The following is a 7017-nucleotide window of genomic DNA, read 5'->3' as shown; positions in this document are numbered from 1 at the left end:
ATGGCTGTGTTCTACTTTTTGGGCCCAGCAGATGTTAACTTGCATTTTTAGTCAAAGAGCAAAGGCAATTTGTGATGAAAGTTGTATGCTGCTTGTCTGTACTCAACCACACTGGGAAGAACTAGAAACATGAAGACACCTGCCCTTTACACGTCAGTAGTTTCTTCCCAAGCAATAATACAAATAATTGCATGCAAATATACAACTAATGTTTGTAGGATGTGTATTGAAATTTTGGATTGATTTCACATTATGCCTAGTTTTACAGTGGATGGTAACAATAAATCTGAACTGGCAATATTAGTTTTCAGTGCTATGAACTGGCTCTCTGTTTTAATTTGGAAGAATGCTGGAATAGTAAAGTTAAACAGACGGTATTACAAAAGAATCAAGAGCTGTTGTGTTCTAAATGTCACAATTCTTGCAATGATTCAGGTTTCCTGTTATCTCGAAGTAGAGTTTGATTTCTCATAGTTCCAGTGTAATTTAAGAGTATGTCTTAATTTGATCAGGAGACTTTGGCACCTGATGTTTTTGATTTGCACTAATTGACTGGTGGATCCCAAATATTCATTGAGTTTTGAATGTTTTGTTCATCTGCAATAGCTGTTTATCATCTATCACAAAGGAATAATATCTCAAGAACCATTTAGACATACAGCAAAGTAACAAGCTCCTGGCCCATGAGCCTATGCTTTCCCCCTACCAAACCACCTAATATTTCAAATAATATATCAAATAACCTACAACCCTCGTACATTTTTTTAAGGGTGAGAGCAAACCCACGTAGACACAGAATGTACAAACTCCTTACAGAAAGTGGTGGATTTGAATCCCGGTCACTGGTGCCATCATAATGTTCCTCCCACAGTTAATATGGAGTTTCCTAATATGGAGTTAATGTTTCCTAATTGAAAATTGGGTGGGTCATGTATCTTAAAATTGGTGTAAACTTCAGATCAGAAATTACATAACTTCAGGTTAATACTACACCAGTATCAAAGAGATCTGTTTTAGTGTGGTTTGAATAAATGGTGTATGCAGCTTAATGTTGGATCATTAATATAATTTGCTATGTGCACTTGTGACAACCCAGTACTCATCAGCTGGTCTTTATCTGCAATGTCTGTCAGCCCATTGCTAGCACACTGCCAAATAAAATTGACTATAAATCTCAATTTGATCAAGTTCACCATTTGAGTCAGAATTCCTTTTGGCTTGCCACATAAATTTGTTGGGTGAAAAATGCCTCTAAGAAAGTAAATGGCTGCTGAAAGATTCAGTAAGGATCCTGAAAGTATGGCAAGTAAAGGGAAAAAGATGTCTGTGTTGCTCTCAATGTTGACGTTTTTAACTGATTTGTATATTTTCCTTTAGCCTAATGTCTTGTGTAACAAAGCAATATAATGGTTAAAATGGGAGATGAGTGATTTTGAGGGAACTGAATGCACGTGATGTCTGTTTTAAAAATGTTGCCAGAAAACTGGCCCGTGTGTTTTTTTTCTGTTATATGAAATTCTACTTCTCATTGATTTCCATGTTGTATGTTATGAGATGTTTCCCGTTATGAGATGTTTCCCTCAATGTTATAGCTGTTATGGGAGGGGTGGTATTTAAAAGAATTGCTTTGGAAACTGACAAAGCAATATTTTAAGTGGCTGACAGCTGTGTTTGTAGGCACAAGTGATCTCAGATGCTTTTATCTACAGTGTAGAAAGACAAGTTGAAGGCTGGTGATGGGTAGAGACGGGTAAGAAATTGTCGTACTTAACCTGTTTTCAGAATTTACAACTTGTTATGATTCCATGCCACCTTCCAGATGTCAATTTAGACCAACAACTTGCACTGAAACTTGCTGGGTTTTATTAAATGAAAAATACTGAAGCGGGGGTGTGGGGTAATGACTACTAAAGAGCAAAATGAACCTACCTTGCTTAAACCTGCTGTATTTTCTGTGCATGTGTCAAGAAATGACAGTTTAAAAAGGACAAAATTTGATTTCTATTGCTGTTTGGTTATTGGTTTCCCCACCAATTTCTCCAAGTGAATTTTATTCCACAACTTATTTAAAGTGTGTGGTTTATGAATTTCTGTGACCTGAAACAGCCATAATATGGGGGTTGCCTTTGCATGAGTGCTAACATTCCAGCATGTATTCAATGAACTTCATAAATATCTCCTGTGCCCTTAGTTCGCAAAGCAAATCAGGATTGTGTGGGAACGCAGAGATCAGCACATTTATGACCGGGGTCATGGCTACAGTTAACTACAGTATGTCATTGATTTGCAAGCACTGCTGTTAAACAATTGCCACCAAAAGATTTATCTGCTGTTTCCATATTCAGGTGGTTAAAAGTATAGAACTAGAGGAATTTGAAGTTTTAGCTGTAGCAGGACTTCTGGCTTGAAAATTTTGGTGGTGTATAAATGTCAAAGTGCCTTCCCTTTTTTGTAATATATTATTTATCATTTTGAATATATTTAACAATCAATGATCATACCAAATATCAAGAGAACTATTAAACAAAGAACGTGAACAGTAAAATGTGTGGAGACAATAATATCACAGTGTTAAAATCTTTAGAGGCCTACTGACTGATTGTAACCCTATAATTCTCTAAATAAGGCTGCCAGACTTTTAGGAAGGTGTTACATCCCTTCCTGAGATTGTATGTGACCTTTTCAAGTGGGATGCAGCTATTCATCTCTGAAAACCACCTCCTATCCATGAGTAGATGGGAGTCAGACTTCCATGTTACTGTTACGTGCTTCCTGACCACACATTAAGGCAATTTCTGTGAATTTAATTTGAGAATTAGTGATCTACCAACTGTGGTAAAAGGTTCCTCCGAAGACAAAGCTCTGGGTCTACTGGGAAGGTGACTCCCGTGATCTTGGTTAGTTAGGGTCACAGAGATTAATACCAGAAGAGCCTCACCTTTATCAAAGTGCCTCCTGCCCTCTTCTGGAGAACATTGTTAATTACATTAGAAGATTTGTAATTTAAAACCATCTTCTGGAACTAAGAGAAATTGATGGGAAATATGTACAAATACATTCTCATCACAATTAAGTGGTACAGGTAAAATCTATTTGAAATCAATAACTTGGAAATATTCAACTTGACTATAGTGCAAGTTGGTGCAGTTCTCATTTTCTTTTTCAGAGAATGGATGTGGCAAGACTGTCCTGGAGTCCAGTAGTTATTTGCAATGGATAAAAAGCTATCTGCCCTTGTAGTTCATACTTTAAGGAAAAGTTATCTTAAAAGCCATGGCTTCAATCATTTGCTTGAATATACTTTAACTTTTTTTGGCTAGCCTTTTTTTCCTTCTAGTTTCCAAAGTATCCTGGGACATTTTGTACTTATGAATGCTTAAAATAAATGGAACATGACACTACTCCCAAACATTTCTTCCTATTTAACTCCATGTTGATGCCAGGAATGTGGCAACCTTGCCATTCTGCAACAATTAGATGAGATATTGATGAACAGTCACTGCAAACATCTTCCAGAAAGTGTGTTATGCAAAGGTGTGGGAGAAACTCAACAGGTCATGCATGTTGCTTTTAGGGTAACCAACATTTTGGGCCTGATCAAGGTAGGAGCCTTAATAAAATGGTAGGTGGAGGGAAGAAGGGGAAATTGTAGGAGTACAGGGTAACAGGTCAGAGATCACAGGTGGCTATAGATGGGAGGAAAGGAAAGCTGAGAAGTGAGTGGGAGGGGGGAGCTGGAAAGGGTGGGGTGCTGGAGGAAAACACAGATCGAGAAAGACTGGGGAAAGGGTTAACAGAAACTGGAGGTCTATATTTAATATCTGGTCGGAGAGTGCCCAGATGGAATAAGAGGTGTTCTCCTGCACTGCCTCCTTCTGGCAGTGCACGAGGCCATGTTGGTATGGGAATGTTTGGATTTGAAATGGTTGGCTGCTGGGAAGTTCTCATTATTTGCAGTGGACAAAGCAAAGGTGCTCAATGAAACCATCTCCAAGCTTGCAACTAATTGTTCTCACGTAGAGGTGACTGCAACAGGAACTGATATTCATAAGCTAAGTGTCGCTTCACTTGGAAGAATTGTTTAGGGCCCCCAAATGGTGATGGAGGAGGAGGTGTGGCCGCGTGTAGTACTTGCAGTCTCGGCTAGGTATCGTGGAGACGATGAGTGGGAAGGGATGAGCAGGCAGAGTCATGGAGGAGGCGGTGGCCCTTGCAGAAGACAGTGAGGTGAAGATGTGTCTGGTATGGGATTATATTAAAGGTTGCAGAAATTATATGTTGGGTTCAGTGGCTGATGGGGTGGTAGGCAAGGATGAAGGGAATCCTGTCTTTGTTGCACGTCGGGGCAGAGGAGTGTTTCTCCCCCCCCCCCCCACCTCCCCGTGGTCAACCATTTTAATACCACTCACCATCCACACTGACATGTCTATCATAGCCTCTGTTTGGCATTGCATGAAGCAACCCACAAATTGGAAGAATAATGTAATATTTTGCCTGGGCACTCTCCAACCAGATGACAATCTTCTCCAGTTTGTTAAGCCTCTCCAGTACCCCACCCCTTCCCTCTATATTCAGAGAGTCATCCCTTCCCCGTCACTGCTTTTTTTCTCTTCCATCCTCCCACTTGTATCCACATATGGCCTCTTACCTGTCAGCCCATGCACCCCTCCCCCTGCCCCTTCTCTTCCTCTCTACCCCCCTCCCCCAACCTTTTTATTCTGGCACCTGCCTGATTTTTGCTCTTACCTTAAAGGGCTCAGGCCCGAAACGTTGGTTCCCCTTTATTTCCTGTCATTGCTGTGCAAACCTGTTGAGATTCTTCAGCCCTTTTGTATTTCACCACAATCACAGCGTCTGCACACTTTCCTGTCCAACTTCCAGAAGGTGCAATCTTATAATTTGGTCTAGCCATGGAGTACTCAGCTCTTCTTTCTATTTTGGATAATACACTATCCTCAAGGAGACCTGGTGTCAGCATCCAAGTACAAATTTGCACACCCTTAAAGGGCTCCTGGAAACCAATACGATCAAACTAATGAAATGCCCATATCTGAATCATATGCCCCACCAATAAAGTTGCTGCAGTAAGCAGTTAATTTACTTTATTCACAATTGAAGTAAATAGTTGTGAATTATACTAGTCCTGTATTAAATTTCAATGAACTATAAGCCAGTGCCAGGTTAAAAATTTGGCATACCATTGATGAGGTAATATCAATCTTTCAGATAAAAATCTTTTAAATTCTCTTTGAAATACTAATACAGGGGTGGTCAAACTGGCCCGCGAGCCACAAGGCTCTTTGACCTTTAATATGTGGTTCGCTGCCGGTCTCTTTCCCCCCACCCCCCCTCACCCACCCAACTCGCGCTGCTGGTCTCTCCCCCTCGCCCGCCCAACTTGAGTCTTTAATAGCCTGATATTTGTAGCATTGTATTTTAGTCATAATAAATGATTATAAGACTAATTTTGTAAGGTGAAAATCTGATTAAACATTTGATGAACACCCCCAAATGCTTGAGAAGGGGGTGGTGAGTCACCATCTTCAACTGCTGGTGAGATGCTCCATATCTGTTAGGTAGTATTCCCAGATTCAGGCTTGAAACAGTGCTGCATTTTAAAATCATAATGGTATGACTTTCAGGGAAACCTGTAAATGATGCTGTTGCCCTGTTCTTTCTGGTCTAAAGGCTATTAATTTGGGAGGTGGTGTTATTATGCCCTAGGGTAATTTGTAACTGCATTTGCAAAGTTGATGATATGGACTGAGTCACTACAATATTCATACAGCTGTTTTGTAGGATGTTGAGATGATTGAATATCAAGGGAAGATCATTGCATTCTCTTTAAATTTTAGATCTGCAGCACGGTAACAGGCCATTTAGGCCCTTGCCGCCAAATTTGCACCCCTTTAACCTACAACCCTGGCATATTTTTGAATGGTTGGAGGAAACCGGAGCCCCTGGGGAAAACCCTCACAGACTCTGGGAGAATGTCCAAACTTCTTACAGACAGCATGGAATTTGGACCCCGGTCCCAATCAATGGCGCTGTAAAGGCATTATGCTAACCGCTACACCAACCATACCTCCTTGTTGGAGATTTTCACCTGACACTGTGAAAGTATAAATGTTTTCTGGCACTTCTGGGTCCAAACTTGGATTTTGTCTGGGTCTAGCTCAAAGCAAGTACTGTTTTATTTGCGGAGGAATTACAAATTGAATTGAGTTTTGAGTGAACATTTCCACTTCTCATTTTGGGATGGAAGGAAGGTAATTGAAGCAGATGAAGATCTTGGACTGCAGAATATCTGCAATGATATTCTGGGGTTGGGATGATGTAATCCACTCCCACCTTTATGTGAAACTTAACTAACTCTTGGAGTTTTTCTCCTTGTAAATGGCCATCTAAGAGGGAAAAAAAATAATTAAAAACTACTTGCCACAGATCACAAGATCTTTATGATGAAGTTCAAGGTCAGTGGTGAGTATTGTTGCTGATTCACTGACTGCAATTAGACAAAACGTTGGCATAATTGGTCCAATTGCTGGATTTACTTTATTTGCCTGAAAACAATGTTACAGTAATTCATGTACATAGAGTGCAGAGTAAAAGTTCAAAGTGAAAGAAACAATAAAAACATGCTGCAGAAAATGGAGAAATATTGTCAAAATCAGTATTTTAAACCATTGTATTCAAAAGAAGCATAATGAAGTGAATTGATCTTTTTAATAACAAAAGGACAGTGCACAATGAAGTTGCGTACAAAAACCCGGTGAGTTCTGACATGAATTTTCCTCTGGTGTCATAATTTGTCATGTCAATGCCCTCTATTAGTATCTTTTGGTGCCCAGTAGTTGCTAACAAGAATCTTGAATTTCCAGCCAGATTGAAGATAACTAAGCTCCAAAGCAAAAATCTTTAATCCAATTTACAGAAAGCAATACGAAGACAAGGACTCAGATAAAACTTGAAACTTAATCACCAAACTTGTAAAATGTTATGGACCTAAAATGTCTT

The sequence above is a fragment of the Narcine bancroftii genome, chromosome 1, assembly GCF_036971445.1.
Source record: "Narcine bancroftii isolate sNarBan1 chromosome 1, sNarBan1.hap1, whole genome shotgun sequence".
NCBI classification, from domain to species: Eukaryota; Metazoa; Chordata; class Chondrichthyes; order Torpediniformes; family Narcinidae; genus Narcine; species Narcine bancroftii.
Note: the sequence above shows the minus strand (reverse complement) of the source record.